The following is a 20,523-nucleotide window of genomic DNA, read 5'->3' on the forward strand; positions in this document are numbered from 1 at the left end:
GGACGAAGCAGCTCCCCCTGGCTGAGGACACTTCCCAGAGAGCCAGATGGGCTCCCAAAGGAGGAGCTGGGCGGGGCTCCCAGAGGAGGAGCTGGGCGGGGTCCCAGAGGAGGAGCTGGGCGGGGCTCCCAAAGGAGGAGCTGGGCGGGGCTCCCAAAGGAGGAGCTGGGCGGTGCTCCCAAGATCTGGCCCCGTTCTTCCCTGACCTCATCTCCTTCCTTTCTCCCCCTTACCACCCTGCTCCGAGGTTCCCTCTGTTTGGAACTCCCCCCCCCCGCCCCCCCCACACACACCAGCACGTCTCCTTCACTTCCTCCAGGCCTCTGCTCAACTGTCCCCTTGTCAAAGACGCCCTCCCGATGACCCGATGTAAGGCTGCACTCCTGTTCCCACTCTGTCCCCTGAGCTGCTTTAGTTTGTCTTCTTAGTGTTAATGGCCGTGGGACAGTACATAGGTACTTGTTAGGTTCCCATGCTTGTCACCCCTCCTGCCCAACTCACTCGCTGAGGACCGGGTTTGTGTCTGGTTGGGTCCCGCTGTACAGCAGGTGCCTGCTCAGTGCCAGGCACACAGTAGGTGCCCAGCATCTGAACCCCAGAGGTGGCAGTGGGAAGAGGTGCTTGGGAGACTGTGCCAGGGCAAGGAGGCATGTGACATCTGACAGCAGCACCTGCTGGAACAGGACAGGGACATATACGTGCTCATGGCTATGGTGGCAAGGACAGGAACACCAGTCCCGGCAGCCTGGGTGGAGAGCAGGGCTGGCTACAGAATTTGCAGGGCCCAGTGGGTCCCTTGTTGAAAAATCATTAAGAATTCCAAGACAGCAACAGCAGAGCATTAAACCAAGCGTCGGGCCCTGGGTGATTGCGTAGGCTGCACACTCCTGAAACCGGCCTGGGAAGGGGAGAAGTTTTGTCTCAGAATCCGCCAGAGACTCAAAGTCCAGGAGAGTCACGGACTCTACTCGGCCTCCCAACAGCTGGCAGCAAGACACTGAAATGCAAAATAAAGGAACAAACAAAACAGAAACAGACCCATAGTTACAGAGAACAAATTGATGGTTGCCAGATGGGACGGGGGTTGGGGGGCTGGGTGAGAAAGGTGAAGGGAGTAAGTACAAATTGGTAGTTACAAAAGAGTCATGGGGATGTAAAGTACGGCATAGAGAATATAGTAAATAATATTATAAGAACTATGTATAGTGTCTGATGGGTACTAGACTTATCGAGGGGATCACTTCATAAATTACATAAATGTCTTACCACTACTCTGTACACTGGAAACTAATATGAAATAATATTGAATGTCAACTATAATTTTTAAAAAATAGTCACAGAGATATATAGCAGAGCATAGGGAATATAGTCAATAATATTGTAATAACTATGTACAGTGTCAGATGGGTAATAGACTTATTGGGGTTATCACTTTGTGAGGTATATCAATGTCTAATCACCTAAAACTAATTTAAAAAAAGAAACTGAACCTCTCACAGGCCCCTCAACCATCACCAGTGCTTCAGCTTTACTTATTAAAACTCCCACCACCATCTTCAGACGGCCTTCATCCTTACCTGTCAGGGGTTGGATGGGAGAGGAGCAGATGCCATAGGAAGGGGGGCCTGGCCCCAGAAAAGGGGGGTTTCTCGAGGCCATTCCTCATTAGCACACAGATAGAAAAGTGGAGGAGGCAGGAAGACTCTCGCTGGAGAGACAGTGAGTGGTCCTCGGCCCAGGCCGGAATGTGGCTAGGAAATGATTCCCTTGTCCCCCTGGGTGGGGACTGGGAAGAAGCCCTCTCTTCAGTCTCCAGGGGTCGGGGAACCCTCCAGGCTTCTCGGAGGGCGTGGGAGATGTAGGGTTTGCTGGGAGCCTGGGGCCCCTCCCCACTCATGAGCCAGGACAGTGGAAAATTATTTAGAGAGCGTTAGCTGTGTTAGACAACCAAACTGGACCAGATGCTCCCTTATTATAATATCATGATATGATTAGAGAATAACATGGAGAAAAGTCTCTGTATATTCGGCCGCTGGGCTGGGAAAGACATCACGGCACAAGGACACCTTGGCTCTGCCCTCAGGGAATCCCATCTAATGAGGAGATGCAATCATGTCCTCAGCTAGGTCTGTTGGAAGAGACCACCTCTGTTTTCAGGGAGAGCCTTGTCCAAGGAAAGACAGTCCTGCCCCTGCAGAACTCCTAGTCTGATGGGAGAAACAGGACACACACACACACACACACACACACACTGAACAGAGACTCAGAATGGGTCCCCAGGAGACTATTACAGATGCAAATGCTTCAGGGCTGGAGTAAAGCAAAGGAGACATAACCCCATGTGGTATCACTAATCAAGGTCAGCTTCCTGGAGGAGGTGAGTTTTTACCAAGGTGAAAGGGGTGGATCTTCACAGCAGAAATGGGAGGGCATGTTTAGTTAGGGAAATGGCTCTTAGATGGTTTGAAGGCAAGATTGAGATACACAGGAGCCTCAGCTGACACAGGAAAGGATATCCTGCTCGACAGCCCATTCATGCTCGAATGCCCTCTGCTGTAGGCATCGGTTGGACTCTGAGCCAAGACTGTGTGCTGGAGATAGCTGCTGGAGACTAGGGCTGGTGTCCCCACCCCCACCATCCAGACCAAGCAGATGCTACCCCCCCCCCACCCTCACCCCTCGTATGCCAGAGGCCAACATGTCACACACGCTTACCAGAGGCTCCAGGTCTTTCCTGGTCTCCTCCTGCCGTGGTTCAGCCCTGGCTTCTGCTGAAGGAGCTCACCATTCACCATCTGAGTGTCAGCCAGGATACTTTTGGCTGCAAGTAACAGAATTTGCAACTCAAACTGGTTTAACCAATAGGAGTTTTTATTATTTATATTTATTTAATACCAATATTTCCAGGCATATGTGTAGGCATGTTTCTAAGAGTTTTACAAGTAAAAACTCATTTTTATCCTCATAACAACCCTATTGTTAATTTTATAAGTGACGAAGCTAAAGTAGCTTGCTTAAGGTCACAAGCTCACTTAACAAGATGTCAGGAGGTTAGGTAGATCCAGGGTAGGTCCAGCATCTCAGTACATCATCTTGGACCTCATTTCTGCTCATCATTCCACTCAGCTATGCTCAGCATGTCAGCCATGTTTCCCCTCACAGTCACAAAGTGGCTGCCACATCACATACTCACACCACAGTATCCAAGAACAAGAAAGGAGGGCTCATCTCCTAGCACATGGCTCTCTCTACATCAGGGAGTAAAATCTTTCCCAGAATCCTTCCTGCAAACTTCTCTTTATGACTTATTCGCCAAAATTGGGTCACATGCTCACCTTTAAACCCATCACTGGCAAAAGGGAGCAATGAGCTTTGTGTGATTGGCTTTGGCAAGCACGTGTGGCCCTGGGGGAGGAGCCTTCCTTCCCTGAGCCCCCACATTGGACAATGGGGACATGACTGTTGAGTGGGTGTCACAGCGTTTCTCCAAGGGTCAAACACTTCTGCTTCCCAACGCTTTGAAACTATCAAGGGAACTCAAACAAGTGTTTAACAGACTCAAAAATGGCTTATTCACAGGCATGAGCGACTATGGCATATCTGGGGGAAATTAAATCAGAGTGGTTTGGCTGTGGCAGCAGGTTTCGGTCAGGAAAGAGCAGAGCAAATAGTTGGGATGGCAGGCTGCTGGGAGACTGTGGAGGGCTTTGCCTGGGAACTCGAGGAGTCTAGGACTTTGGTGGAGAAATAGGGAGCCATTGAATGATTGTGAGGAAGGGAGGGTGAGGTGTAGTGGGTTTGAGGAGCTCACTCTGGATTGTCCAGAGGATGCCAGGGAAAGGGCGACAGAGAGTGACAATGCACTGAGCATGGGCATGGCAAAAGGAATGGAGGGGAGGGAGGGGTACTGCCCCTTCCATCTCCCCTTCCCCCTGACCTACAGTCATGCTCTCATCCCACTCCCCACCAACGAAAATCATTTCCTCAACCTGACCTCCTGTTCCCGCTCTCTTCCTTTCTCCTTCCCCTTCACACATCTTGAAAGAGCAGTCTTCACTTGCCGTCCACGCTTACTCGACTCCCACTCTCTCCTCATCCCTCACAATGCGGCTTCTGACCCTGCCTCGTACTCACAGTGATATCAGGAAGCCCACAAGGAGCTAAGTTTATAAATAAACCCCCAAGGAAGTCGAGGTAAGGACCGTTTCAGTGGAGTATTTAAGAAGGGTGCCATGGGCTACTAATATCCTCCCAATAGGGTGGGAAGGTTTGTCCCAATGCACGTGACTTCCGAGGGACATCTGACACTATCTGACCCCATCTGACCCTGCAGGTGGCTCTCCAGGACACTGCTGCCATTTTTGTGAGGTGAAGACTTCACCCCATTCCTCTTCTTCTCAGATCTCTCCTCGGGTTGCTTTTCCTCTATTTGTTCCTTAAAGCTTGGGGGCCCCCTGAGTTCATTCCAGGACCCCCTTCTCTCCATCTACATCCTTCCCCCACCCCCCATATTCCCCTATGGCTGGAATTCCCACTTTTGGACCAGCATCTCTGTCTTCCTTTTGCGCTGCTGACTTGTCTACACCAGCTGACTGGATGCTTCCACCTGGATGAGAACCTAGGTGCTCAAACCAAGGGGCCAATTTGCGATCATCACCTTCTTTCTTGTTCCTGCTCTTCCTCTTTCTTTACTGGCTTGTTTCATCTTCTTCTAGCCACCTAAGCCAGGAGATTTGGGGTCATTTTTTAACCCCCCACTATCTACCTTCAATAAATCAATGAGCCTAGTGGACTTCTCAGAATTGTCTTTCAAATCTATTCTCAAATCTGCAGCCTGCAGCCATTGCCCTGGTCTGTACCTTTATCGCCCTGTTGCCTAGACCACTCTTAAACCTCCCAGCTGGGCTCCTTATTTCAAGTCATCCAGGTGCTGATCCAAGTTTTGAAAGGGCTTGACGCTGCAGGCCAGGCCTGCAAGAATGACACCCACAGCAAACTGCAGAACTGGCCTGCTAGTGGGGCCATGCTTCTGTCCCCACACTGAGATGGGGATCCCAAAGCCACCATTAGAGCTATTTAAGAACTCATCCCACATCTTAGAGCTGAGACCCAGGGTCACAGAGCCAGGATGAGGATGCTGCTGTCTCCACTGCAGTGCCTCTTCAGGAAGCTGGAGGCTGACTATTAGAACACTGATGCAGAACTATTCGGTGTCTTCTCTTTGCTTGCCAGTGGGAAACAGACAAGGCAAGAAGATAGACTCCCAGGGGGTTATCTGCTTTCCAGATCACAGGTAACTGCTTCCACCTGGCAGAACCTAATTCACATTTCAAAACATAGCTGCAAAGGAGTCTGGAAACCTAGTGTCTAGCTTGCCATGCTCTGCAGTACTGGTAGGCATGACAGACAGGAGTGAGAGAGGATGCTGAGGGCCAGTCCATTACTTTGTTCCAATCCCTGCTCCCTTTTGCACCTGTGGAACATTCTGAAACATAGGTCAGATAATGTCACTTCACTGTGCTAAACCATCCAGAAGCTCCCATTTTCCCCAGAAGAAAGTCCAACTCTCCATCCTCAATAGGTGTCTTTCTGTCTTCATGCTGTGACCATGACTACCCGTGCGCCTGGCAGTTGCTGCACTGGATCTTTGCCATGCCCCTGCACGGCCTCCACCTGATCCACTGCCATCGTTCCTTAAGGCTCAGCCCACACCTCCTCTTCCAGCCCTCACTTCCTCCTGCCCTTCCCACAGCACCTCAATGCACCTCAGGTGTGGCACCTTCTGAATGATGGTAGATGGGTTATGCATCTCTCTCCTCTACCACCCTGCACTGTGGGGTGCTCACACATGGGGACTGTGTCTTATTGATCTTGGCACTTACAGAACCTAGTGTGGGCACATGTAGCAATAATAGCAATAATAGAAATTGCTTATTACAATGGAAAATACCCTATAAGCAATTTACAACGGTAAATACCAGGTGCAAAGGGTTTTATACTTACTAACTCACTTGATCATTCCCAACAGCCGTCTGAGGGCATGTGGCAGGGGTGGTTGTCCCCTCTCTCTTTCTCCCTGGGCTCATGACTTGACCACATCGCCTGGCCTCCCTTGCAGCTGGCATGTCTGTGTAGCCGTGATGGAGACTGAGTGGACGTGATGTGTGCCACTTCGGCCAGGGCTTTCAGGAAAACCGCTGTGCTTCTTCCTTGCGCTTTCCCCTCTGCCAGTGGGACATCGGCCCTGGACCAGCTGAACCATGAGGACAATGGCAGGGCCCACTGTGGAAGGTGGAGCACTCAGAGGGAAAGGGCCTGTGCCTTCTAGTCCCTGCATGGCAGCGACCCTGGCGTAGCTACCTTTCCTGGGCTGAAGTGTGAGTGAGGAACAAGCTGCTTTTGAGTTGGAGGCCTTACATTTGGGTCCGCATGGCAGGTCATCCCGTCTTGGTTCATGCAGTGGAGGCTGTGATTACTCCCCACATGATATGCCCATCCTAGAAGTGGGGAAACTGAGGCATGGAGGCGTTGGATAACTTGCTGTGGGGACAAAGCCCCGGAGAGTAGTTTCCAGGCTCTCGGCCTCACGTGGAAAGGTGCTGGCTCGGGTAGTAGATGGCCATCAGCTGTGGCTAGTTGGCCGTCAGCTGTAACCCTTGAGCTATTGGCCACTAATACAACTGCCATGGCTGCGCTGGGGAGGCGAGTTGAGGAGAGTCGGTCGGTTGTCAGAAAAGCGGACAGCAGGTCGCACGTCGTGTGAATCCAGCCTCCAGTGAGACTATAGTGGTGTGACTCCCTTACCTATGGCTCCGTGGGTGTTCCTTTTTGGCCTCACCATGTCCTGCATTCTTATGTGGGGAGCGGGAGCTGAGACCCCGTAGGTTGCCCCGCACGACACTTGCCCAAGGTCAAGAGTGAACCAGACAGCTTGGTCTTTGCACTATGTGCCCTCAGCAGCCTCTGACGAAGGTGGAAGCAGAGAGAGGGGCAGTTGGGCCTGGGACGTAGCTAGGTGGTTGGGGGTATGGAGACCGGGAGAAGGGAGAGGACAGAAAGAGAAAGAGAAGTCAGAATTGAGCTCTGGGACACCCACAGGAAGAAACAAGGCCTGAAAAGGAGGTGCTGGAATAGTCAATGAGGGGACAGTGGGGGCCAGTGACGGAAGGGAGGTGTCCAATGTGTGGCTGGCAGCTGCCCTGAGAGGACAGGCTGTGTGGTGCCCAGGTGGTCCTTGGGTGTGGCAGTGGGGTGGGCTGGAGCGCCAACACAGATCTGATGCCACGGATAGAACCCGTGTGTTTAGGACCCTGAAGAACCTTGGTGATCAGCTGGCCCTGCCCTACTGAGGAGAAAACAGGCTGGAGGGGTTAGGTGGCTTGCTGAAAACCCAGTGTTGTTGTTTTTTAACTACAAAAGATGGCTGTGTGACACACGCTCCGCTTCAGACTCACATCTGGAGCCCAGGAAACCCAGAGCACCCCCGCCAGCCCCGGCTCATCCTGGCATCATTGTGCCATTATTTTAACTATCGAACTCGCAGAGTAACACTGCCAGCATGTTAAAGACTGTGTTAATTAATTAACCAGGCACTTCATTGCGAGTCAATGGCGTAATTGTTGTTCGTGGTGGATAAATACTAATTGAATATTAAGAACATATTTGTGCAGAAGGAGCCGCTTCGGGAGCAAGCCGTGCCCTTTGTCAGCCAGATGTTGGGCTCATTATGGAGGCTGAGTCATTAGCCGGGAGCACCCTGGCGTTTGGGCTCTGCTATTCTGTGTCTGAGAAAGAAGCCAGGCAGCCCATGGAAGGACTGGCTCCCAGGCAGTAAGAGGCAGGGGAATCGCCACAGATAGACCTTAATAATTGTATTTAGCAGATGACAAATACATATACATAGATATTAAGCTTTGACTTGGGCAATTTTAGATGTGATTTTAGGCACTGCAGAACAGCTTCTCCCCCTTGAAACCCTTCAAACAGCTGGTTTAATCCTGGCCAGTAGGGCAGGCAGGGTGGGGCCTGTCAACTCCATTTTATAGATGGGGAGACTGAGGCTCTGTGACTTGCTCAGCATCACAAAGCCACAGAATCCTAGTCTCTCATGTTTCCAGCTGCAGCCTCATCTCCCTGTGGCAGGCAGCCCAGACTTGGGCTTCTAGATCCCTGGTCAGCCGAGGGGAGACAGCTATCTTCCCTTGGTTCTCTGCAGTCTTTGAGCCTCAGGACTGACTGGCCTCTGGGAGTCAGAGCCCTCCCCAGGTTTCCAGCTCTCATAACTGGCTCAGCCCTGTCAAAGCAGGGTAGTCAGGAATGCAAGCTCTGAAGCCAGAATTCTTGGATTCAGAGCTCATCTTAACCTCTTATATTCTGAGAAATCTTGGGCAAGTTACTTAAGCGCTCTGGTCTCTGTACTTCAGTTTCCATACTTATAAAATGGAGATAATAGACCTCACTTCATAAGCAAGGCAGCGGATGGCCCATACTGTTCTTTACATAAATTTTAAAAAGCTGCCCTCCCCATCCACTACCCACAGGGACACACACTGTGTTTCCCCCAAAATAAGACCTAGCTGGACCATCAGCTCTAATGCGTCTTTTGGAGCAAAAATTAATCAGTATATGTGCCAGGTACTGCTTGGTGGGAAGAAAATGGTCTGTGCTCTTGGCCAAATGCTTTTGTGCAGTGAAAAACCTGCCCAACTGTACACAGCAGCCCTGCCTACAGGCTTGTTATGAGAGTAAATGAGACATCACACGGTAAGCACCTAGTACACGCTAGTAATCTTCCAGTTTTCTGGCCCCACCTCCTCAAGAACTGGGCATGACTTCACTGCCACCCACATGTTGCTGACAGCCTCCTTCAGAGGGGCTGATAAGAGGATGCTGATGCCTAGATCAAGAACATGAGAGAAGACAGCTCCTGTCACAGCACGAAAGGCAGCAGTGTCTGCAGAAACTGATAGCAAAGCCTCTGCTCAAATCTCTGGCCTTGAAGCACTCAGAGCGGCTGAAGGAGGACCCCCTCTCTGCTCTAATTGCAGCCACTTAGTTACTTGGTCTTGGGGAGACCTGGCTCACAACTGTGTGAAACTCTTACTTGGGGTTTCCCAAGAAGCAAGCCCTGAGATAAGCGTTCAAATCCCACTGAATTCCAGTTTAATTGGGAAGTGATCTCAGGAAATTCTGGGAGAGGAGTGGGAAGTGAGACAGGGAGGGAAGGCAGCACTATAGTGAGCTCAAGCCCTCTGGGAGCTCTGGGGAGGGGGAGGCACAGAACACGCCCCACAGTTACCCCACCATGGGCTCAAATTCCCAGCTGCTCCATCTGCCCCAGGCCTGCCACTGGGAGGGCTGTGGGACCTCAGTCATTCCTCTGAGAGATTCTGAGCAGGGGGCACAGAGTGGAAAGGGCCGAGGGGATGTGGTGGGCATGCCCTTTGAGGGAGTGGAGGCCTGGGTGCCTGGATCCTAGGGACAAGGACAGTACTCGCTGTGTGCCAGGTACTGTCATGTTATGTAATTCCCAAGATGTAGGTCCTGTTATGGGTTCGCTAGGAGAGAGGTGAGGCTCAGAGAGGTGAAATGCCTTTGCCATCATCACTAGGAAGGGACAGCACCTCATGACTCTAGAGCCCAGGACCACTGTCCTGCATGAGCCACACTGTCCAAAACCCATCAGGCACAAAGGGGTGTACAGGGAGCACCTCTCCCAGACCTGTCTTGCCTCTGAGGACATTTGAACCAATCTCCTTAGGGTTGAGGGAGGGCTCCCTGCCACACTGGCCACCCCCTCTGTAACCAGAGGCCAAATGAGTAGCTGCAGGAGTTGGGTCATGGAATAAGCATTTATTATCAGAGCACCAGTGGTCTGAGAAGGCAGCGTGTTAACACCTCCAAACACTGCCTTCCATTCTCAGACTGCCTGGGGGTGTTTAAAGGAAAATCGGGGTGTTCTCCCAGAGGCTGCATGACATCCCAGAGGTCTGTCTCCTTTCATGATACCCGCTCTGTCACTGTATTTCTTGTGGTGCCAGCTGTCGGGAACAGTGCGGGGAGCAACCTGGGAAAATGCTAAGTGATAGTTTGTAGTTACCACGCATCTACAAGGTGATCTAAGATAAGGAGCCAACCAGACAGGGCATCCCAAAGGCATTCTGAGCTCAGCCACAGGGGGTGGGGTGGGAGGTGGGGGTGGAGTGAGGGGGTGGTGGTGGTGGGGAGGTGATTTACTATTTAACTAAAAGGTGAAGCCAGCCAGATGAAGAGCCAGCCCAGTGTGGGCAGGGCTCCTGCTACGTGGGGCCTCGCCAGGCCCTGCTTTACCTCCACACACACTCAGCCCAGTGCCTTTCACCCACTGCAACGCCCTCCCGTGTCTCCCGGGCTACAGACCAGGCAGCTGCTCTAACCTCAGCTCCATCTGCTGCCGTGTAAGGCTGTTCTCATTCGTCAGGATCTGGGTGAACCCCAGCAGCTCCCATCTCTCCCTGTCACTTTCCAAGCCAGATCAGGCTCTCAAGACAGAGTCCCACAGGGGCACCACCAGCAGGAGAGCAGGACGCCCTCCATAGGAGTGTAACTGAGATGCAGAGCCCCTCCAGGCTCTCCAGTCTGAGGAGGGGGCCAGAGCACCAGTCTGAAAGTCTGAGCAAGCCCTGGTCCTCTGGAGGAGGTACAGCGCCAGTCCTGGGGCAGCTCTGTGTACTCTACCGTCTTGACAAGGTGGCAGGGTCTGAACAAGTCCACACTGACACTCAGAAATACTAGGGGGAAGCTTGGAACCTGGAAGGAGTGGTGGTGGCTGGGGTGGGCGTGAGGGGAACGCTTGGTGCTTTTTTCCCGGAGGGAATGGGACTGGGTCCTGGAGACCAGGCAGGGCCGTGCTGAGAGGCTGAGGCCAGTGTGGCAAGAGCTAGGGGCCATCTGCGTCCCTTGTCATTACCTGGACCCGTCTCATGGAGAGGTGGGGACTAAATGAAGCCACCATCTCCTCAGGGTCCCCCGGGGTCGCCTCCCAGATCCAGTACAGTCCCTGGACTCAGTGGAACCAGCTGAGTGATTTAGGGGCAATGTCACGGAAGGGTCCCTTTGTAGGTGCCTCAGAGGGGCTCAAGCGTGGCCTGCACAGCCCGGGGTGTGAGTCCGTGGCAGGCAACAAGGCGCTTGGAAGAGGCAGAAGTGCGCGAGCTGAGGTGCCTGAGGTGTGCTGGGCTAGGCCCCACCACTGAAGCCTTGTCACCCAGACCTTACCCTAGGCCCCCAACTCACATCAGCAAAGCTCTACTGAGAACCGATGACAACAGAAGTGTCCCAGGAAGCCACCCGCCGGCAGGGTGACAGACGGGACTATTTATATGAGGGAAGGCAGCCCTGTCACCCTCCAGCTCCAACTTGCCTTCTGCTTCCTGCTCAGCTCCTGCCTATATCAGGAGCCTGGCAGATGGAAGGAGTGGGACCTTCCTCAGGGCTCTGTGTATGTCAGGGCGGCCCTGAGCCAGCGGGGGCCTGCCCACCGCTCCCGGGCTGTCTGTCCCTGCCTCAAGCCCTAGGGGTAAGGACTCGGTGCCGGTCTGATTCTGGGGGCACAAACCAGAGGGACCCATGGAGAGGAGATGCAGAGAGTGGGGGATCAAAGAAGGGTAGAGGAAACAGTGTAGAGACAGGGGTGAGGGACTAAGGAGCAGGGAGGAAAAGTAAGATCTGAGAGGGAGGCATAGAGGGCAGAAGAAAGAGGAGTCGGGGTCTCAGTGGCCCCCAACTTCTACAGAGACTTGTGAAAATTGGAAAAGGTGCCCTCTGTGGGTTGATGAATTAGAAAAAGGTGTAAGTCAAGTATGTCTTTGTGTGAAGAAAAAGACACCCTTCTTCCCAGAGGAAATGGCCGCGTGCCAGGTCACCCAGCTTGGGGAACCGGGCATGGGCCCAACTGCAGCCGCCTCATGATCTGAACAGCCGTACCTGGCAGCCTGGCCGCCTGGCAGCCTGGTAGCCTGCTCCTGAGCGCCTGGCAAGAGGAGGCAGGCCTACCTTGGGCCTGAGCTCAGAGTGAGGGATGAAGTTGGGGAGCAGGCTGCTTCAGGTGGCTCCCAGCGCTCTGCCTGCTGGCAGCCAGGTCTGACCACCCGAGAGCCAATCCATGTAACCATACTGGCAAGCAGACAAACAGCTCCTGCCATCTCCCAGCTGAGGGCTGTAAGCTTGCCTGGGAGCCCAGGCTCATTAGGAAACCACACAGCGTGTCACCCCAGTCAGACAGAAAGCCAGCAGGAGGTGACCCATGGCAAGCTCCAGCCTGGTCTCCTACGGGGGTGACATCTAGCCGTCTGGCCCCCATTTCCGGAGGCAGTGGCTGCTACCTCTCCCAGAAGCCCCGGAGGCAGGAGGAGCACCTGGCTCAGCATCCCGAGCCCACCTGGGGCCCATCCTCTGTTCCCCTTTTCTTCACACACCTGGCACCACCCCAGCTGCTTGGGGGTCCTGCAGCCTTGATTCCTGATTGTGTTGTGTGGCGTTGGCACTCAGAAGGTGTCAGAGACTGAAGTGCAATTTGCATTTTAATAAAGAAAGTTGTGTTTCAGTCATTTGCATTTAAATAAGGTGCTGCTTCCTCCCTCTCTTTCTCCCCTGCTGGTGGTTGCACCTTTGGGAGAAGGCTCCCTAGGCCTCCTGTTGTCTGCACATCTCCTCAGCCAGCCAGCTTCGTGGGGGTGAGGGGAGCAGCAGGATCCTCCCCCCAAGACTCTGCTCTCTGCAGTCCTCCAGCACACACACACACACACACACACACACACACACACACGTGCGCATGGATGCATGTGTCTGTGTACAGCACGTGCACCCACACACCTCACGCCTCCATGTGTACATGCAAACACCCACAAACACCCACACTCAGTGTGTGCTCATGCACACACACGCACACCCCACGCGCACATGCAAACACATGAGTGGGCCCATGCATGAAGACATGCATGCTTCTGCATCCACACATAGTACACACATGCGTTAGCACACACACAAATCTAGCCACCCAGTGACAGGCTGCCCCTCTTGCCTACCATCTGCCCAACCCAGGTAAAATAGCTCTCAGAAATTCAGCCCTTAAAGCAACACCCATGCACCCACTGCAACTGACTGTTCCTAGGTCCCATCTCTGCACTTAAGTCAGGAGGGGCTGAAATGCTTGGAATGCAGTCATGGCAGGCGGCCTGGAGGAAGACAGCTTTGATCTAGAGGCCAGGCTTGGCAGGGCAGAAACATAAGTGTCACACCAGTGTGTCTAGGAGCCTGCTCCTCATCCCAGTTTTGCTGCAAGCCCTTTGGCTCCTGAGGGTTCAGATGTGTTGGCAGCTTCCTTCCTTCTCTGCCACCTGTGGCTTACCAGGTAGCTCCCAAGTGGCTGCCAGCTTGCTTTGTCTGGCTACAGCTTTCTCTTCGGAATCAGCTACCCGCCATTGCCTGCTCTCCAGCATCCCAGACTCCCCAAGCGCGAAGCTTCCTCAGACAGCATCCGCCTTCCTCTTCCTGCCCTCCTCTCGGTCCTGCCTCCTGTCTCTCCCTGAAGTGTTGAGGGAGAGAGCACAGACTTTCACATCACTCCCACCAGGCTGATTTGCTGCTGGCTCGGTTACTTCGCATCTGAGTGTCAGGACAGAGGACAGGGGACAGCCGGGCTGATATTTGGACACAGACCAGAGGAGCCTGAGGCAGGAGCATGCTGCCTGTTTAGGGACAGGAGGCTGCTGTGAGGTATGTCCCCAGCCCTCCGGACCACACTGTGTCCCTGCAAATGGTGTCACTTTCTGTGTGTGTTACGGTGGCAGGTGGCAAAAGGCTGGGAAGCAGGGCTCAGACAAGAGGCACCCGGGGAGTCAAGAGATGCCAACCTGGGCCTCCCTGAGCAGGAAGGGCAAGGGTGCTGGCCCCTGGGGTGGAGTCTGAGGGTGAAACAGGGAAATCAGACTGCATGGACCGTGGCCGGGAGCCAAGTTTGCCCCGGCTCTCAGGACCCTCTCCTTAACAGTTTGTGCGGTGCCTTCCTGCGTTGCTATCATCGTAAAGCCTCCACATTCACGAGTTAGGGTCCTGGAGAGTTCCCCTTCCAGTGGCATGATTAGACTTCCTCCCCACGCCCGTGTACAGGAATTCCTGCACAGGCACAATCCCCAGCCCAGCTGCTTCCAGACACTTCCTGTGACCCAGCACCAGCCAGCCTGCTCAGAGTGCGGACGTGCCTCCTTAGAATGCCTGGACATCTGCAGCAGGAGAGCTCTGTGGAGTCCCTTTGCCTTCCCCACTGAGGATCCAGATTCACCGGCAAAAGCCCAGAACTGGGGAAGCCACGGCATTGACCAAAATATGCTGTAATTTACTGAACGTTCACTACACACCAGGCACTGTGCCAAGCATACTATTTTATCTTCACAACAACCATATGAAGCAGGTATGATTGTCTCCATCTTACAGATGAGCAAACTGAGGCTCTGAGAGGTTACATGATGTGCCGCGGAGCCGGGGTAACCCAGGGCAGTTCACTCAGGCTCTGCTCTTACCCCTAAAGTGCATGTCCCTCTGTGCTGGTTCCTTCCCTCCCTTCTCCCCTCCCTCCCCCACCTTCCACCCCACCCGCCTCCCCACCGGCCTGGCTTCTACCCATATTTGTTGAGCTGCTGCTTTGTCTTGGCCCTCTCTGCACAGTTTACATTCTAGAACAGGGGCTCCTCACTGTTGCTATGCCATGAACCCCTCCAGTGTCTGGACCCCTTCTCAGAATAACACTTGTAAATTCACACAATAAAACTTATAAGACTCGAAGGAAACCAATTATATTAAAATGAAGTTATCAAAATATTAAGAAAAATTTGGGATGGAGTAATATATGTGCTTTATTAATGCACTAAATAATAAGATCAAGCAGCGAGTCTAATAAAACTACCATCATTTTGAAGTAGGGTTGAGTATAAGTGATATTTTAAGATTTCTGCTGCAATTATACTATGATTTGAAATTATCTGCACTTTCTCTGTGTGACAGAGCCACAGGCTCTGTGACAACTACTATGGTTTGTTGCTAACAAGCACGATGGAAGGAAGAGCTAAATTTCAACTAAAGATGAGAGAAAATAAAGATGTGATTTTCCCCACCAATCACGTTGACAAAGCCCCTGAATTCTATCCAGGATATCTGGATCCGGTCTGTGTCTGTAGACCCCAGGCCTTTCCTAGTAGCCGGAGACAAACAGGAAACAGATAAACTAGCCAGGGTATTGAAATGCAGGGCAGGTGATGAGGGGCAGGTGTGGGAAGTTGCCAGACACCCAGGGGACACCTGCTGGCAGGGAAGGGGGAGCCTGGAGGAATGGGGGAGGGGAGGGGTGAGGGGGGTCGTGACAGAGGAGGGACAGTGAGGAGGCCAGGGTGGTGGGTGTGCCCAGGTCGGGAGAGGGTGGTGGCAATGATTTTGCAGCGTTTCGAGCCATGCTAAAATTTAGGATTCATTCTGGGAATGGCAGGGCTGTGGGACCATGGAGACCAGAGAGGGTTGTGGTCTGACAGCTGTTTTCACAGGGTGCTCTGGCTGCAGGTGCAGGATGGACTATGGGGCAGGAAGACGTGTGCGGGGATGACTGCCAGGGGGGCAGCAGTGGGGTGGGGAGAAGTGGGTGGATTTGGGGCGCATTTTCAAGTAAAGCCAGCAGGATTTCTGAGGGTTGAAGGTGTGGGCTGGAAAAGGACAGGTTCTCATGTCCTGTTCCCTGGCCCCACCCAGCGGATTGGCCCTGCTGCTCCAGAGGCTATGGTGGAGCTCTGGCTCAGCCCCCTGTCCCCAGCTGACAAGGTGCCCTGTGGAAGCCAAGGCAGGAGGGGGGGACAACCGGGGGCGGTGTGGGGAGAGCACCTGACAGTGTCCAGATTGCACTCACCTCTTGGTTTCTCAAAGCTAATGCTCTGCCTTTCCCATCAATCAGTGCTGCCTTTTACAGGAGCCTTCGAGGGCACCTTCCCAACACTCCACAGAGCACTGGCTTTGCTAAATGACTGGTTCTGCCAACACCCAGAGATTCCCTCAGAAGACTACTTACCTGCTCTGTTGACATGGATGTCCTCTATTTATTCACTTTCCAAGTGGCTCAGGAGCGTCCTTGGCAATCCAACACCATGCTCCCCCTCTTCCAGAATCATTCCCTAATTCAGCAGCAAGACTCAGAGGCTTTGTCTCAAACTGAAAAACAAGCCTGAGTGAGTGTTCAGAAAATGTTTGGTGACTGAATAAATAAGGTGAACAGGGATAGGAGAGAAAGACATTTCAGCTCCCTCTGAGAGGGTTCCCTCTTATTTATCTTGGAGCTCCAGAGAATCAGACACACCCTGTCACACGGGGAGTCAGGCGGGGCCTCTGGTCCGCTCCCCGCACCAGAATGCAGGATATGGTGAGGTCAAACAGGAACACCCACGGAGCCATAAGAAGGGAATCATACCACTATAGTCTCGCTGGTGGCTGGGTTGGAGACACAGGAAGCAGGAGCCACACGACCTGCAACCTGCTGTCCGCTTCTCTGTCAACCAACCAACCCCACTTGCTAGTTGCAATCTGCCTTGCTAAATGAAATCTGCTCTTGCTAGCTCAGCCACCATCTTCTTGCTAGCCCCCCATTTTCTGCTAGCATAGCCTCGGCAGTTATATTAGTGGCCAATGGCTCACTGGTTACAGCTGACGGCCAAGTAGCCACAGCTGATGGCTGTCCAATTACAGTTGATGGCCATTTACTACCTGAGCCAGCACCTTTCCACGTGAGGCCAAGAGCCTGGAAACTACACTCCTAGCTCTGTCCCCACACACCCATAGTCCCATGTGACTCCAGGAGGCTGTCCTGGGTCCATTTTGGATTGTCCAGGCCCTACCCCATGCCAGCTGGGCAGCAGGATACTTGTGGCATCACTCCTTGCCTGCCTACCTGTTGTGTGGGAGACCCTGCTTGCTGCGCCATGTGTCGTGCAGGGTGTCATGCAGAGTCTATGCTCCCGCTCCCCACATGAGAACGCAGGACATGGTGAGGCCAAAAAGGAACACCCACGGAGCCATAGGTAGGGGAGTCATACCACTATATTCTCGCTGGCGGCATCTGCCTCTCTTCAATCCACCATCCTAACTGCAATCCGTGCTTGCTAGCTCAGCCACCATCTTCTTGCTAGCCCCCATTTTTTTGCTAGCCTAGCCACAGCAGTTATATTAGTGGCCAATGGCTCACTGGTTACAGCTGATGGCCAACTAGCCACAGCTGATGGCCATCCAATCACAGTTGATGGCCATTTACTACCTGAGCCAGCACCTGTCTATGTGAGGCCGAGAGCCTGGAAACTACTTTCTGGGGCTCTGCCCCCACACTACCTGTCTGTGCTCACACCCATGCATACTTGCCTCTCAGCCTGTTTCTGTCCCTCATGGGCCATGCTTTATGGCCATTTGGCCCTAAAGTGGAATAGGTTCTCCGGCACCCCATTTTTGCCCTTCCCACTCTCCACCAGCAAGACTGTATGGTGGGATTTTAGACTCCCTGCCCCCCACCCCCAGCCCAGGATCACGTTCCAGGAAAGTTCCCTTTGGGATATCAGGAAGTCTCAAAAATCTCCAAAGTCTAGGGCAGCCGGATGGCTCAGTTGGTTAGAGCGTGAGCTCTCAACAAGGTTGCCAGTTCAATTCCCACATGGCCACGTGAGATGGTAGGCTGTGCTCCCTACAACTAAAGATTGAAAACGGAGATGACTTGGAGCTGAGCTGTGCCCTCCATGACTAGATTGAAGGACAACTACTTGGAGCTGATGGACCCTGGAGAAGTACACTGTCCCCCAATATTCCCCAATAAAATTTATATTAAAAAAATCATCTGTATTTTTAAAAAAAATTTCTAAAGTCTAGATCAGGGGTAGCCAAGCTGTAGCCTGTGGGCCAAGTCTGGCCTGCCACATGTGTTTATATGGTCTGTGAGCTAAGAATGGTTTTTTACATTTTTAAATAATGAAAAAGAATCAAAATAAGATTAATGTTTTGTGACGTGAAAATGACTACCTGAAATGAAAATTTCATTGTCTATAAGTAAAGTTATATTGGTACATGACCATGCTTGTTTAGGCATTGTCTGCGTCAGTTTCTGCACCACAGTGGCAGAGTTGGGTGGTTGTGACATCCTGTATGTGGCCCGCAAAGCTCAAATATTTACTAGTTGGCCCTTTATAGAGCAAGTCTGCCTCCCCCTGGCCCAGATAGAGCCTGCAGCCGGGGGAGCCCGGATCTGGGGTGCTCTCCAGGCCCCACCACTTATTGGCTGAGAGAGTGAGTTTACACAAGTTCCTTCATCGCTGGAGGCACGAGTGTTTTCCCTCCTATAACTCACACCTTCCGCCAAGATCATTTTGAGGATTTCATGAGATGGGCTTGAGTGACACCTGGCATGTGGGTACAGAATGGTGCCTTTGGGGAGCTCATGTTGCAGTCCCTGAAACTGCCCAAAGAGGCAAGGCCACTCTCAGGCAGGTGTGGCACATTTCATCCCAGAGAAGGCAGCCACAGGACCAGGATGGGGCAAGCTGGCAGGTGGAACAGGGTCACACTGGCTTTTAAGAGGCCCAGTAACTGTTGAAGGCCCCTTGGCCTTGGGTGTGGGAAGCGACCCATTAGGCTTGGCCACTGCCTGGACTTAGGGGATGGGCGGGGGAAAGAGGGATGTAGGCCGTGTGGTCCAAAGAGCACTGTACAGCTGGTCCCTGGGTATTTGGGCAAGCCCTCACCCATTCTGGGACTATGCTCTATTGACACCATTGGATGGACTCACAGTCCCCCGCCCCCTCCCCCCAAGTCGGTGGCTGAGCAGACCCTCCAGCAGTCCCCCTGACATCTCCCATCTCTCAGGCATTCATTACCCATAACCACCTGCCCCCAGGGCAGGGCCATCTGTGTGACTGGGCCCAGGGGCCCAGCAGCTGGCAGAGCTTGCCCAGCCTGGGGCATTGAATCCCTCCGTCTGGCCTCCCACAGTGGCTTTATTAATTGTTTATATTGGAGTCTGTTAATTGGCAATAACCAGCGTGCTAAAGTATCTTTTAATCACCCCCTCTCAGGGCCCCCAGGCTGTGAAGGATTGGTGGATTCAACCGTGAGAAGAAATTAGCACTCGCCCCCCTCCCCATCCTCATTATCAGTTAGATAAACTGCCAACACCTGTCATGCAAAAGAAGTGGGAAAGAAAACCCTCCCCTCCTCCTGGTCCTTCCGGAACTTCTCTGGGTGAAGTGAGACATAAGCCAGACACACTGGGCATTGCGCATTTATACCCACACACACCCACTCACACACACACACAGACACCCACAGGTGTATACCCACCCACAGAGTCACCTCCTGTGCTGCCCTAGAGCATACCCACTCAATCAACAGGCATTTTTGGAGCACCTACTATCTGCCAGCTGCAGTGCTGCCTGGCAATATGACAATAGTTTGTCACAGCCTTTGAGAAAACTGCAGTCCAGGAGGAGACAGACCAGTAACCAGTTGCTAAACAGTAACATTAGGGCAATGACAGAGGTCTCTGTGGGGTGTTGTGGGGAGCCAGAGGTGCAAGAGGAGGCCCGGCGGTTTATGTAAGCTTACACCTCCTGACAGTCACATACACAGGTGCTCGCTCGCATGTGCCCCACTCGACCTGCTTTGTACCTGGAGTGCCCATCTCTGTCCTTAGGGGCAGCTCCATCACCCTGGCACTCCCGTGGTTACTGGGTATCTATCACTGGGCTTGGAGACAGGGCAGCAAGGAGAACTTTGCAGACAGGCTAAGCCTGGAGCTATGGCGGCTGCCGGGGTGGGCGGGGCTGTGATGGGCACTCCGGCCGCTGGAGGCCAGTGTGAGGGTCCTGAACAACACTCAATGGCTCCCATGGCCAACGTCTGCGATAGGAGCAGGGTCTGCCTCTCCACCTGAGCCTCTCCCTGGAGCCAGTGCTGCCATCCACCTCCTGTAATGCACACCCCATTCTCCAGGCACGCTCGCCCCCCAACACTGCAGGACCTTTGCCTTCTGAGCAACAGCTTCTGTGCCACCTCCCCACCTGCCCAAATGCCTCCCACACATTCTGCAAGGCCCAGCGTCATGTCTTTTCATGGCGGAGGGGGCAATACGGACAGTCGTGAGGAAAGCAGTGGGCACAAGATGCAGTCTGTCCCCTGTTCAGCCCTTAAATTGGGTTTGAACCTTTTAAGGGGAGGTGAGGACTAGATGGTGAAGGAGCAGCTCCTGTGAGAGACAGGAGGGTGGCCGATGTGGGAGAAGCCAGGTCTGGACCCAGAGTAGGGAGGGGACCACTTCCTGTCTCTACATGGAAGACATTGTGTCCTGTTGAGGGTGCCACCACATTGTCCAACGTACAGGGTACGGCCAAAACCTTCCAGGACATGAGAAGCAGCTGGCATGGGGCACCCCTTTGGGGTCTTCTGGAGAGGGGGCCTCTGTAAGAAGCTGAGAGATTG

The 20,523-nt window shown here is 53.1% G+C and overlaps 1 long non-coding RNA gene across 1 annotated transcript; it reads right to left on the bottom strand.

Annotated features, from left to right (window-relative positions):
• Positions 1-272: 272 nt before the first annotated feature.
• LOC109450938 (uncharacterized) lies at positions 273-16,227 on the bottom strand. Its single transcript, XR_016020350.1, has 3 exons — positions 16,088-16,227; positions 2,716-2,821; positions 273-997 (listed from the first exon to the last, which is right to left on the bottom strand). It is a non-coding gene; the product is annotated as an uncharacterized LOC109450938 (long non-coding RNA).
• Between the last annotated feature and the right edge of the window lie 4,296 nt (positions 16,228-20,523).

Source organism: Rhinolophus sinicus, chromosome 2 (genome assembly GCF_057876585.1).
Source record: "Rhinolophus sinicus isolate RSI-liver-muscle chromosome 2, RSI-T2T, whole genome shotgun sequence".
NCBI lineage: Eukaryota > Metazoa > Chordata > Mammalia > Chiroptera > Rhinolophidae > Rhinolophus > Rhinolophus sinicus.